The 14,562-nt window shown below is 45.7% G+C and overlaps 1 protein-coding gene across 7 annotated transcripts in view; it reads left to right on the forward strand.

Annotated features, from left to right (window-relative positions):
• The window catches only part of SEMA5B (semaphorin 5B), a 281,602-nt gene that overhangs the window by 50,944 nt on the left and 216,096 nt on the right, over positions 1 to 14,562 (forward strand). For 2 of the 7 annotated variants that reach the window (XM_061370066.1, XM_061370069.1), the window contains exon 2: positions 9,233 to 9,444. The exons of the other annotated variants lie outside the window; for them this stretch is intronic. The gene's annotated coding sequence lies outside the window, so the exon portion shown is untranslated. The remainder of the gene's footprint in view (positions 1 to 9,232; positions 9,445 to 14,562) is intronic. 7 annotated transcript variants of the gene reach the window in all.

A 14,562-nucleotide genomic window follows, 5' to 3' on the forward strand; every position in this document is an offset into this window, starting at 1 on the left:
TTCAGATTTGCCCAGCAGAGTTATTGAATCAGGAATAAAAAATAGTTTTGGAACCTGACTGTGGTACCCAAAGAAAGAGACAGTTACTGAGCATTCAGCATTGCTCCAAGTTAAAGCTGCTACAAAACATGAAGCAGATGTTCTGTAGTGATGCAGGCATTGGTGAGAAACAAAGCAAGTGAAGGTAAATCAGCTCTGCTAGCCCAAGTGTCCACCTGTCTGTAACTCTGCCAGATATGCTGTGGGGAGGGGATGGGCAAGTGGTCCAAACAGTTCAGGAGGTGGAAGCAGCTCGCAGCTGCTGGGGGACAGGAAATGTCTGGTCTGTAGCACATCTTCATTAATTGCCAAAAAAGATTGCCCACTTGGCACTGCTGTTCCAAGTGCTCTGTCTTCAGTCCCACCAGGCTATGCTGTAATCCTCATTTTCTGCTTGTGCTGTAGGAAGGAAACAAAGCAGCACTGCCATTTTCCTTGCTTTGCCCTTGAAAGGTGAAGACATTCCTTCACAGGCGGAGAGGAAAGGCCTGTAGTAAAGGCACTAGCATGGGATTTGGAGGATTTTGATTTAATTCGTGCCTCGGCCACAGACTGCTTGTGTAACCCGGAGTAAGTTGGTTTATCTCCATGTCCTTTCAGTACTGCAGTTGTAGGATAATTCTCCCCAAGCCTTTTCCTTTCTTTTCTAATGCATGTGCTGTTCAGAGCAATTACAGTCTTGTCTTTTGTGTAATGCAGTAACTGGACAGTGGGACTCCATGGGCTGCAGGAAAACTAGAACAATAACCCAGGCTACCAGCCAGACCTGATTCAGGCCTGGGCCAAATGAAATCAGAGGGTGGAAGGCTGGTGCTCGCTAGATACAGGATCAGGGCTGTGCCTTGTGGGTGCCTGCAGGAGAGGGGTTCTCTGGTTTCCTGGGAGAGCTCTCACAGCTGTGCCAAATGTTTCTGTGCTGATGCATGCTGGAGTTGAGGACTCTGCACGGTGATGTTGCAGTGTCGCGTCAGCCTTGAGGGATAACAAGGTGCTCTGCTGATAGGAGAAACTATGTGCATGCTGTGCAAATTCCAGATAACAGAGTCATTTCAAAGCAATAAAATTCCACTTGAAGTGCTTGTTTCATTTTCCAGATCTGGAACTTGCTGAGGTCCACAGCATCTCTAGTAAAGTTCTGAGGAATCCTTAGGCTGAGATGGGATTTTCAAATCTGTAGATCAGTCACCATTTGAATTTGACCTCATGCTGGACACCACACCAAGAAGCTGCGGGTTCTAAGGTCACAAGTCACCCTCAAGCTGCAACCTGAAATAGTTTGTCACAGATCCCTATGTCCTGCTGTGCCTGAATATTGAATGGTCCATTGATACTAGCGCACCCTTACGTGTTGTTCTACCTGTTACAACATTCTGGGGTTGCCTGTAATTTGCTGCTGAACACTTGGGAAGCAGAAGAAAGCTCTGCAGGGTGGCTGCTTCCCAGCAAGATAAAGCAGAGCACAGAGAGTAGCAGAAAACAAATGACGACACAGAGAGATGGCCAGTGGCCAGGTTTGATGATCCAGTTTTTAGGATATCGTGAGTCTTTAGAGAAGATTTCTGTTTTCCCTGACACCCTAATGATTTTGGTAGCTCTGAGGCATTTGAGTGGAGAGGCACCATGAGAACCACTATTCTGTTCTGTGGGAATAATGGAAACCCTGTACTGCTGTGTGACAGCCCCAGCCCTTCTTCTGCAGGGGAATCTCTATGTCCAAGTAACAAACCAGAAGTGGCCCAAGCATGTGCTGCAAGCTGTGGGACCCAGCCTTCCTGTAAAGCCCTTGTGTGTGTTTTGATGGACCTTGGAAGGGTTTGTGTGTTTGATTCAGATCTGGCATTACTTCTGTCACAGCCTCCATCCTCAATGTCCCTGCAGCAACTGGGGCCCGAGCAGCATGATTTACAAAAGAAGTTGCTATGTTAGATAAAAGTTACATAAGGAACAATTCACCCCCCCTGCAATGCACAATAATGCTGCTGTAATGCCATCAAGCTGCTCTGCTGACATCAGAAACCGCAGTGTGAAGTTTCAGTGTGTTCTTCATCACCCCAGGCCTCATGGAGGGGCTTGCAGCCGCAGCTCATGCTCCTTCATCACCCGCCCTGCCTGCGCAGGCAGCCAGCACTGCAGCGCGGGAGACTCGGGCACTCAGCCTCCTTCCAGCATCCCCCCAAGTCATCCCCCACACGAGCTGGTGTGGTTTGGCAGGGGGAATTACCCCCTTCCCTCCACGCTCCTGGCTGGCTGGGTGCAAGTCAGCTCTAGCCGGGAGGCTGTAACCAGAGCTTTGGCGTGGTGCAGAGCGAAGTGCCTCCTCGGGGCTTATTAAATAACTCCTCTTTGATGCTCTGTGCAAAAACAGTTCTGTGGCTCCTGGTTTACATCCAGCGCACCCAGGGTGCGGGTATATGTAGTGAGAGCGTGTACACCTAACCCGCAGGCATAGTCGTTGGGGTGCCAAAGCAATGGCCTCACAGGCCTGGGGGGCAGCTCTGCTGTGGGCTTGCCAGATCCTGACATCTGGCTGAAAGTCCCACAAAGAGCTGGGAGTGAGAGGTGGGAGCACGTGCGGAGAGCGGGGTGGGAGCTGCTGAGCCTGGAGCCATTTATACCGGGCCCTTGTGCTGCAGCCTTCCTTGGGCCCCTCAGACTGAGTGCTCCTGACCCCCCAGACCCTCTCCAGTGGGACTGTAAGCTATAATGTTTCAAGTGAGAGAACGATGATGGGGGAGACGAAGAGAAGCAAGGGAAAGGCACCTAATACAATCTCAGAGAGCCCTCTGGCAGTCTGTCCGTGGGAGGCTGCCATGTATAATAAGGAAACGAGTTGTCTGGGAGTGATTCAGCATGTAAAACTCTCCCTCCCTGACCTCTTCCTAAGTCCCCAGCATGGGATTGAGGGAGGTTTCTGGTGGAGGAGAGCCGATAAGGCACAATAGTTTTCATATGCTCAGAGGAGAGGTCGAAGTGTGTGTGCTGAGGCAGCACTCTCATGGCCGCATGGAGCTGCATGGAGCTGCATTTCACCTTTACCCCGTGGAGGGAGGTGGATTTTGCCCTGCTTGAAGACAAATTAACCATCAGGGAACTTTCATTTTCTTCCCAGCTGGCTCTTGGGCTTGTGCTTCCCACAGCCTCTCCCCCTGCCCTGGGGACCATGGCTAGCAAAACCCACCGGCAGCTGCATAGTTCCTTTCATGCTGATTTTCACAGGGCTGCCTCCATGCTCTGAGCAGGCCCACTGGTATTTTCCCTGAGGTTTCCACCCTTTTTGTGGGTGCCCACAGGGAGGGCTGGAGGCCTGAGCAGCTGCTCTGCGGGTAGCCTGGTGATGTGACTGGTTTTCAGCAGGGAAATGTGTAAATTTTCTGGAGCTCATTCTAGAACTCCAGTTTCATGAGGGTTGAATCATTTTTGCTCCTCAAGTGATCCGGGAGTACCTCCTGTCCAGCACTGTAAGCCTCTACCTGACCTGCACAAATGATTACAAAACTGATGGGTTTTGGGAATTGACCTGATTTTATAAATTGTCAGGCTCTCCCAGCAAGTGTGGGAACAGAAAAGGAGGGAGAACAACAAAGTGAGCTCAGTGGAATAGTATAATATACTATTTAGAATAGTATAATAGAAATAGTAGCCACCTATGTGTGCTTCTCTGTCCCCTAATACACATCCAGCCATTTTTGCAGCTTTTGTTCATTGGAAAACTTTTTTACCTCTTGGGGTGGGATTTTCTTTTGGTGCTTGCTTTCTGCAATTAGTTATACCAATGGAGAAGGATATGAGGTGTGAGCATATCAAAATGGGCAGGAACTTGTGGGTAGCCTGAGGAGCCTGCAGGTCCCTGCCTGCTGCCACTGTCATGTGGGGAAGGAGCAGCTGTGCTTCTCTGCAGTTCCCTTCCAGAGCAGTGCAGCTGTCTCCAGATCTAGCATCGCTCCTTTCCTTTTCATTAGCTGAATGTAGAAATGGCCAAGATTCCTGACCCTACAAATTCTGGGCAGTCTAAACTCTCCGTGTGGCTGAAGGCCATGGAATACATACAGCGTCCCTTGGGGAGCTGAAAGGGGAACTGAGCCTAACTCAGAGATGGGAGAAGAGACAAGCTGTGCAGTGGAACAACCAATCTGCTGCAAGATGAGTCTGGACTGGGCATGCAATGGAGCTTCAGGGCAAGAAGTTAATGACCTTCATCAGCTCACTTCCACTACAGCAGTGACTTATGCTTATACCTTCAGTACTGCTGGTAATATAACCAGCTTGTCCTTGGGGCTGAGTTTGAACTAGTTACAAGAGTACAGCTGAAAAGTTGCTGGTGGGCTTGGTGAATTCACACAGTGCAAGGCCAAGGTGGATGCGGCACCCAGTGTTAGCCCTCAGTGAGGCTAATGCTCAGCAGTGAAGGGCATGTCAGAAGTTCAAACCAGTACTTAGGGTTTGTGAACTCACCTGCTGACTGTATTGCTCTCCAGGTCCTTCATTAGACCAGTATGGACCGCAAGTGAATTAACTCCTTTCCCTGTTATTAGGTGGTATCTATTAGTAGACAGCTCATTTTCTGTTCTGTTCCTGGTGGGGACATTTTAGCCAGAAACAGTTTCCAATCTGGCAAGCACATCGAAAGTATTACAGGAAGGGAGAGAAGTCAAGATCCATGGAGGAAATATTTTTATTCTCTTTTTCTTGCTGGTTTGAACATAGTCCCTAAGCAGGATATGTCAGCCAGGAACTGAATTGTCTCAAGTTGCCTTTTCATATGTATCAGTCAGTAACAAGTCCACTTTCTCTTTTCTGATTTTGGTGGGAATTGAGGAAAATCAGCATGGATTGGGATTCCTAGCAGGGCTGTGTATCTGCTGGTTCTGACACTAGCCAAAATGTGCTGCTCTGTGTGGGCTGTGTGTCCTTTGTGAATGTCTTGTACTAGCTCCTAGTATCCAAAGATTAGCTATGAAATATGTAGTATTTTGTCAAAAGCTTTTGCCTTTCAGCAGCTAGTTTGCTATCACAATGCTGGATAGACTTGTTACCAATATGAATGCCCAGTCGCAGCTTTGTGTGCTGTACTTTCTCCCCATAGCTGCTGGCATGAATGTATTGCAGTCTGGCAAAACTGATAGAGAAGAAAACAGGGAGTGTGAAGGAAAATCAGCATCTAACTCTGTCAGTCATCATCTTCCTTGCTCTGCTGTTCACTTTTGCTGTGTGGAACAAATCACGTATCCTTTCTGTGTCTCAGTTCCTTCCCCATATAATGAGGACAAATATTAATCTGTCTCCTAGTGACAGAGAGAAGTTGCGTTCATACTTACAAAGTGCTTTGGTAATCACAGGTATTCTGTCAGTGCCATATGTTGTTATCCTGCCATCTGAATGATCAGTGTTTGCCTGATGTCTGGCTGCCTGGAGCTTGGTCTGTGGAGTACGGCACAGCCAGCTTCCTGCTATGCCTGTGTGCTGAACATGAGACAGCCAACGAACTGTGGGTCTGCGTCACTGGTACTGGATGTGACACCTGGGTCTGCACTGTTACTTTTTAGCCTGGTGCACTTGTAGCCCATGGAGCCGTCATGGCAAGGACGGCATGTATCTCGATGAGGAGGGGAGGCTTGGCATCTCAATGCCTCCTCTGAGCAACTTAACGCATCCCTCTTTCTCTCCTCATCACTCAGCCTGAGAGCCTTTTTCATCACCCGCACTATGAGCTCCCTGTTTTTTCTTCTCTTTACCTAAGGCTTGTGATGGGATGGTCAACAAACCCATCTCCTTGGCCTCTGTGATCCTGCACCTTGGTGTGGAAGGGCTAGCTCAGCTGTAATTAACAATGTACACTTCATTAGCACTTCCACCATGACTTTTCTGAGCAGTCTGTAAATGCCACAGTAGCCCTTTCTTCATTACTTTTTTCGCACTTCACTGTTGAATTAGTTCTTTCAGACCTCATCCCAGAGGAGCTACTGCTCGCACACTGATATATAAGAATTTCTTATCCCCTGGTTTTCTCTGGTTTTCATACCAGGAATATTATTTCCCCTTTTGCCCTCCCCTCCCTAGACACTTAACACTTCACATTTCATTTATAGTCCCTGTCTGATATTTCCTCTCTGTATTTTGTTGTCTCAGTCTTGTATTTTTGCTTTCCAAGTCTCACTTTTTTACACAGGAAAAGGGAGTTTGGAGTCTTTCTGTGAATAATTCTGTAAAGCAATGCAGAGCACAAGCCCCCAGCATCATCTAGGGTGCTGGCTAAAAAAATATTCCTAGAAGCCTTTCATTCTTCTTTTACTTCTTAAATACATTTTTTGGGTCCCTTCTGTAGAACATGGTTGCAGTGCTGCAGAAGCCATTGGTTGTGTTTGTGTTGAGAAGCCCAGGACTCTTCCCTGCAGCCAGCTGTGCAGGCACAAGGGAAATACTTTATTTTCTTTCTCCTAAGAGCCTTACACAAGCTGATCTTCACAAGAGCCGCAGGGACTGGGGTCCTGCACAGGTAGGAAAGTGTCACATATACACTTAACCAGGGTCACAGGAGGAAATCAGAATCAGAACTGGGACTAGGATTTTTGCACTGGTGCCTCCAGGCATATACTTGTAATGTCTTTGACAAGTTTAGTGCTCCTGCCACAGTGCATGCACACCACCTACTCTCTACCACACACAGTGGAAATTGCTACGAGGCATGGACAGCTAACAAACTGAGTGGTAGGACTGCAGCATTTCTTTGGGAGAAGCATGGATTTGTTATGATACATGGTACATATTATATATAATACATGACACATAGGATGTATTTTGTGAAATGTCCCTTTTAGTTGACTAGAAAAATCAACTACTTTTATTCAGGGTTCCTGCTTGAAAGCTTTCTGTTTGCAGGCAGCCAAACAGTATAAACGTTAATTGCTCTAATGTCTGCAAGCCATTTGCTCCTGCACCGTCTTGTTGATATGAAGTGTAGTGGCTTTGCACAGAGTGGGAAATACATATGGGTCATTTTGGGGACTCACTTGTCAGGGTGTGTGTAAACCCATCTCAATAGGTTTTCCTGGACTTTGCCTCTCTGGAAATACTACCACAGTGCAGCAGCAAACCCAGACTAGCTCTGCACTCATCTGCAGGCAGTGTGTTACGCTCCCTCCCTGACACTGGCTTGCCTCTCTTCTCTGCTGCATAGGGTCTGTTGGGGGTGTCTCACGTGCTGCAGTGCCATGGCTGAACAAGCATTCCTCCTTGTTCTGGGAGAGACCTGGGACCTGGGCTGGCTTGTTTAAGGTCACCTTGGATATTTCTGATCAATTCTGCGGTGTGTTGCTCTGACCTATCTGTGTGCTGGTGGTCCCAAGCTGCTTGTTTGTAGGCAATAAGCTGGGATGCTGCTGCTTGCTGTATACTGTCTTTTGAATCTTACTGCAGAGGGGTGTCTGGACCCTGGGAGAGACACTGCTTTGGTTTTGGAGCCATTCAAAGCATAGATTCTCTGATCACATGGCAGATGGATTAATACATTTTAATCATAAATGAAACAAAGCACAAAACCTGAGATGTGATGCAGAACATGAACACCCAGCATGTCTGGATGTTTGGTTTTCTCAGCTTAAGCCAGTATCTGCAGAGCATAAAGGGTTAGTTATTCTCTAGCAGTAGCATGATTAGGTGCTATGAACACTAATGGTCAAAAAAGCTCAGTTTTAGCTTACGTGAGAGTTGTATCCAATGTTTTCATGCCTGTTAACTTTACAGACAGCAGGTTTCCTACAGGAGCCAGAGATTCAGGCAACTACAGGAAAACTTACTGCAAATGCACGTAGTGTCTGACTAGAGCTGTGGTGTGTGGTGGGAAGTTAGACAAGGTGAGACTGTAAAAGGCCAGTAATTGTACACTAGAGATGGCTGTGATTGCTTTGAATGTGTAGACATTGTCAGGAACACAGAGGGAAAAGCATAGCCTATTTGAACGCTCTTGTCTCAGACTTGTGGCTAAGTTAAGTCAGGAAATGATTGAGGGGTGCTCTTGTTGTCTGTGCATTTTCACCTCTGGGATTTGTAGAAACTTGGGATTTTGTGCTGCCTTTGGCATAGCTTTGCAACCCTTTGCCAAGTTTCATTAATCAGCAGCCAGGGGTTAAATGGAGGATATGGTGTCTACCTGAGGGGAATTCAAGGACCAAAAGGAGAGGTTTCAATAACTTTGTTTAAAGGCATTTCAAGGTTGGTTTTATATATATATATATTTTATATTTGGCTCCTGAAAAATAACTGCCATCTTTTAGCTATTATCAATGGCATTAGAGCTTCACGTAGTAACAGCACGCTGGGATCCATGAGAGAGTGTCAGACTGGTTTGCTGCTACATGAAAAATGTCAAATCTTGCAGCATCTCAGCTCTTGATTTTTGTCTGGTTTTTAGCACTTTGGAATTTGATGCCATCATCTTATCAGAGAGAAAAATGTCTCAAATTAGAGCTTGCTTTAAACAGATGCTTTACAGTCTCAAATAAGTACTATTTGTAGACATCACTCAGAGGGAATTTAAAATGTTGAGGGTAGCTACATTCAGCAATTGCTGGGATCCAGCTAAACAGATGAATTTTTATGCCAGCTTCCCAGTACCCCTTGAACAAAACTTTTCCTTCCGAGGTACTCTCAATTTGCTCTTTTCCCTGAGACTCTATTTTGCCTTCTGTGCTGAACAGCACTGCTATCCCCTTGTCTCTTGTCTCTCAGGCATTGCTGTTACCAGTTGTGTGATGGTGCTGAACTTCGTACATTGCTCTGTGTGTACAAAAAGCCTTAATTACAGCATGTTAAGTGAAGCAGTATGTGGAGCGTGGGCTAAACTCTGGGATATTTTTAGCCTTTGTTGGCCTTGTCATGGCCCTTACTGTATTTCTCTGGGAAACAGTTGCTGAGTAGCATCATTTAGCTTGTCCCACATAACTCTGGGCTGGAAGGCTGGAGTTTCCCGCCAGGCTTGAGACTTCTGGGACGGCTGTTTTCCCACTGGGAATGTGCCCATTTTAGCATATAAAACCTCATGCCTTATTAATTTTGATGAGTGTTTGGGGTGGAAAGGCAATCTCAGGAGTAGATGTTAAGTGTTGTATTGGGGGGGGATAAACTCCAAAGTTCATGAGTTTAAACTATGACTAGGTTACGTGTGGCAAACATCTGTATCCCTGTGCTCCTTTTGCAGAGCAATTGGAGACACACTGCACCACTGCTGCCAAGGTTGCCTGGTGCACAGATGTTCCTATGAACAGGGACAGAAAGCATTGCTGCCACTGGCAAATGAAGATCCTATGGACGGGAGGAGGACAGAGAGCCAAATCAGTGCCTCCACAGAGAAGCAGTCCCCTTAGTCCTGCAGTGGGTGACTGCTGGCTGGACTGTCAGCACAGTGGAGAGGTGCATTCAGCTTGGCCACTAGTGAGGTTATATGGGGAGAAAGTGAGGGTCCTGGATGGGGCTGTGGGAGAGAGTTTGTGATGGGGGGGATATCAGTACATTTGGAAGAGGGGTGTTGGAAGGCCAGAGTGGGAGTACAGGGGACATAAGAGAACAGGGATTACAGGGGTAGCTGGATAGGGAGGGGCACTCAACCTGGATCCCATGGCAGCATTAGCATTACTGCTTTTAAAACAGCTTGCTTGGAATGCTGGGGTCCAAAATGAGGGCTGATGAACCTGGGGCTGAAGCTATCAGCCCTGCCCTGTCTGCCAGGGGCCCTGTTTCACACTAGAATAGGCAGAGGGGCAGATAAGCCTGTGCTGCCTCCAGCTCCTGTGCAAAACCCATCTTTTAGCTCAGACCAGTGAGGATGACGGGCATGGACTGAACTCTCTGAGTGTAAACTGTTGCATTTAAGCGCAGACACATGTTCTACTCAGTCCGTTACTGAAAGCAGTGGTGACCTCTGGCAAATGGCTGAGGCCTTAAACTGGTGTAACATGAATAGCTAGAGTTCATCTGGTTTTGGACTTAGCGTATTCACCTTTGCAATCTTCTCTTTCCTACCCTGAACACTAAAAGCACTTTTTTTTTCTTTTTGGTGTAATGAGAATGTCATGTAACAACATGGCTCCAGGAACTGCCACTTTATGAAGAATAGAAGTTAGGAAAGACTGTATAAAATCACCATGTTCTATTATATTACTTAAAAATTACATAATACTGTACTTTAGAGACAGAGAGAAGCACTTTTATTAGCTGAGAAAACACATATGAAATTTGAGTTTAACATGCAACAGCACAAAAGCAGGGTTGGGAGCAGCACTGACTTCTTCCATGTCTTAACATAGAGAGGGGAAAAAGAGGGGCTGAAGATTCTGTAGGCAGAATTCTTCCTCTGCTGGGCAAAGTATTACATTAAGAATTAGAGTAATTTATTTTCTGCAGTCGTAATACTTGCTTAAAAGAAGACCTTTACATATTTTAGTTTTAAATTAATTGTTCAGTTTTAGAACTCCAAAGAATCTGAGGAGTGAATCTAAGCATGAGTTTTTAGAAGAAAACACTTCCAATCCCAAACTGAACCAAGAGTCAGATTAATCACAGTCTTCTGTGCAATCGGAGGCTTTTAAGAATCCATCAAGTTCATGGGAAAGTGATCTTGGAAGAGCAACAAATAAATACTGTGACCTTTTGACTCTGCTAACCCTGGAGCTGTGGCAAGTTTGCAGTCAGGCACTTGGTTCCAGACAGGAATTTTCATTGCTGCAGTGAAGTAAATCACCATGAGGAGGAGGCCTCGCTGGGCCTGTCTGCATGAAGAGATTTTCAGAGCTCTTATTCCCTGCGGGTACCCGCTCCATCGGTGACAGCGTAAATGGGAGCTGAGTGATAGATCTGCTCAGGAAGCCTGAAATAACAGCATCTTAAACCACGTTAGCTAACACAGTACCAGAAATGCCAACGTTATCACTGTTGTGGTCTGCAGTGGTGGTTCTGGCAGAATCCCAGCAGTGTGGGATGGATTTGTCCCCAAGGCAGATTTAGTGAGGGGACGGAGAGTGCTGTAGTGCTCTGCAATAGCACCATCTTAATGTGGCACACGTAGGATGTGAGGCTCACCATTCTCATCCACATCTCTTCAGCAGTTCCAGGAAGCTGAATTAATGATGGGAAGTAAAACAGCTTTTGGAAAAATCATTGTTTTTCATGATTATTAATTTAATGGTCCTTAGAAACAGATGCTTTTTAAACGTTATGTTGGGGATGGGAGTTTCTCTGCAATTACATTGGATGATCTGTTTTTTTTGGCTTTGCTTTCTGTACCCTATACAGAGCTGTGTCTACCCCGATTTGCAGTCTTATGTCTAATGTTTTAATTACAGTTAAGCTGCAGACACTGAATCAAGTATCATATTGCCACACTGGTTTTCAGACCTTTTCAAATTAGGCCTGGAGAGATTTGATTTGTCTTACAGAGCCTGAAAACTGAAAAAGTGACTAGAGGTTAATTTTGTTTTTATTTATGTATTTTATGGGAATGGAGGGTAAATCTTTTATTGTTTAGATTTTCAGTTTTCTCTCAGTCTTTAGTTCAAACGAATACTGGAAGAAGTTAAGCCTGGTTTCCTGCAGATTTGTGTCTTGTGGTTGGTTGTGGACCCTGATGAATGTAGTTAAGTCTCATATATAAGGCTATTTCCGATGTGGTTTAGTTTAATAAGTCATGAGTTCACATTTCAGCCTTTTCCTGGAGTTGCTAGATCTATGTCCTCTCCAGAGCTTCTGTTTGTGAAGTCTGTAAGAACTTTATTATCCTGGAAGCCTCCACTTTTTTCTGGTATGCATTAAAAGTAGTTCCTGAGTTCCCAAGTTATTAGGAAGAAGAGACGATCAGACTGCACATTGGTACTCATATCCCAAGGAAACAGGATAGCACTGATTTTTGTGCAGCTATTGGTACTAGTGCTTTAAGGAGATGACCAGCCAGTGCAAGACTTGGGATAAAATTTGGAGTTGAAAATCATGTATTCTCCTGATCGGTCATCATGCACAAGGGAATAAAAGGCCTGATTACCACTGAGACTGCTTGGGGAGACAATGCAACTAGCCTGGATATTGTTCTGTTCTGCTTGATTGCTGCCTTCTCCACGTGAGCTCAGTGTGGCATGTCCAGGATGTCACGTGAGGAGAGTAAGAGGAGTTTGTGCACTGTGCAGTTATTATCGGGTTGTCCATGGAGAATATGGCTAATACAGCTCTTCTCAGCATTGTAGCTCCTGTGGGGTGTGTATGTGTGTGTTCTGCACCAACGCTTCTTGCAGTTGCTCACTGATACATGAGCAGGAGTCTATAGGGGATGCCCTGCCTTTGTCTTTGCAGTCTGTGTGGGCTCTGTCCCTACCCTCAGTAAAAGACTAGGCATGTCAAACATGCTGAGATCCATTAAAACGAGGCCTTTCCCTCTAATGCTGGCAAAATCAGTGCTGCTAAAAGGGGAGTCTTGCCATCATTACGCCTAAAAGGCTGTTACAGAGGAGTGCATGGGACTGCTGTGGAGCAGTAGAAACCTCTCAAATTAAATCACAGGCTTTGCTGTTAGCTGTAGAAACCTCCTCTCCTTCCTCAGCATACATGCTCAGTGTGAACCTGTGAAATGTCCAAGAAACAACAGCTATAAACTCACTTTGAAATACTTTCTTTCCCTCTTTTCACTCTCTCCCATCTGCTCTTTTCTTGTGTTTCTGCTCTTTTGGTGACAATAAAGACCCCCCATATTCATTCTATGGATTCCCTCCGTCTCAGGCAGCCAGGAAAAAACACAAATGGCATTTGATGTAAATCAGAGTAAGATTCAGCTGGGTTTCATACCCCCCCACCTTTTCATGCTCTAGGCATTAGTATAATGAAGCAGAAAGCAGTGATTCTTATTTAATTTACATTCATTAAGGCAGATGCCTTTGGTATGTGTGAGACAGGAAAAGACTGGTCAGTGTGGCAATGTGTGAATGACTAAGTCCGGACTGAAAGCTGATCTTTCATTTATTTAGGCAAAGACAGGAATGTGCCCCTTGACTTCCTTCTCGCCTTCACCTGCTATACCCTCTGTTGTTGCCTCTTTGTGAGCAGTGATTCATGGGCTAGCCAAGAACATAGCAGCTGCAGAGCATCCTGGTTCCAGAAATGGTGACGACAACTGTGATGCTGCTCCACCACCAGCTGAGAGATGCTCCCATAACTGGCCAGAGCAATCACTCAATGACAGGAGTGATGTCTTAGCTGAGAGCTGTGCCAGGGACTTTCTTGTGCTATACAAAAAAAGCCAAAGTAGGAAAGCTGGGTTGGCTTGACCTGTCCCTGTGCAAGGGTGAGTAGAGTAGTAGTCTCTCACTGTGCCCTACACCTGATTCACTCCAGCATGACAGAGCAAGGGGAAGAAACAAGCTTGGTTCTGCCCTTTATTTTCCCTGTAGGATGGCTGCATGCAGCCTGACGATGTTTCATGTTTCTTGCAGTGAAGTGGATACAGCTTTTCTCTGGCAGGACCAAAGGAACTGGAACTGCCTGTGACACAGTTTGTTCCCTAGGTCCTGCTCACTGGTGCCAGCCTTTACTCCCAGCAGATGATGTCTTACAATCAAGATGTAAGTGATTGCACTATTAGGATTTTTTTTTTTTTTTCCAAGTCAAAAATGGCTCTCCAATAATGTAAAATTTTTCATCCCTGATCGTACTGTGATGGGCACATGGTAGTTTTGCTCCCCCAGCAAATCATCCTTCCTGATAGACAAAGGTTCACCGATTCATTTATTTGCCCTGTTTTTCTCTTTTAAAAACTCCTTAAATTTCCATTACTGGGAAATCATTTAACTGCCTTAAGACCGCACCATGGGTTTGAGTCTGATTTGAGGGAGACAAATTTATTAATGGCAGGGAGTTCCTTTTCAGATAAATCCTCCTTTTCAGAGAACATCTCTCCTAAAGAGTTTCACAGATGATTATGGACACAAATAACTCATCAGAAAAAGTTAGTGATACTCAGTGCCTGGCAAGCCCTGAGTTATTATCCAGTTAATGCTGTGGCACTGTGCGTTTCCAGCTGTGTTGCAGTGGCATGCAGACCTCAGCAGCTGTTGCAGAGCTCATCAAATAGCTGTTGAGCATCATCCTTGATTTGTCATAAACCTGAAGGTTCCTCTGGGGAAGAATGTTATCGCCTGCCACAGCCTGGTTACACTACAGCGATGCTCCAGCACTGTCGTTATCACAGGGATGCTGCTTGTTTGAATTTCTCTCTTCTCCCCTTTGCGTTTATTTCCTTTTTTTGGGACGGTTGTGCTCAGATTATTCATTCAGTCCAACTGACTTGTCTGGAAGGGCAGTTGGCTGTACACTTTAGGGCTACCTGGCCTCATTTTTTGCTAACCAGGCAAATTCACATTTAAAAAAATACTTTGATACCTACCAATACCAAAAGGCACAGAACAGAAGTGTTTTGTGAAGAGCTCAGATACATTGTCCCTATAGAGAGGAATGGAGTTTCAGATGTAAGTTATGGGATGGACAAAATCTATA

The sequence above is a fragment of the Neopsephotus bourkii genome, unplaced genomic scaffold (assembly GCF_033783945.1).
Source record: "Neopsephotus bourkii isolate Nb327-2 ecotype Australia unplaced genomic scaffold, CSIRO-AGI_Nbou_v1 NB_1526, whole genome shotgun sequence".
NCBI classification, from domain to species: Eukaryota; Metazoa; Chordata; class Aves; order Psittaciformes; family Psittacidae; genus Neopsephotus; species Neopsephotus bourkii.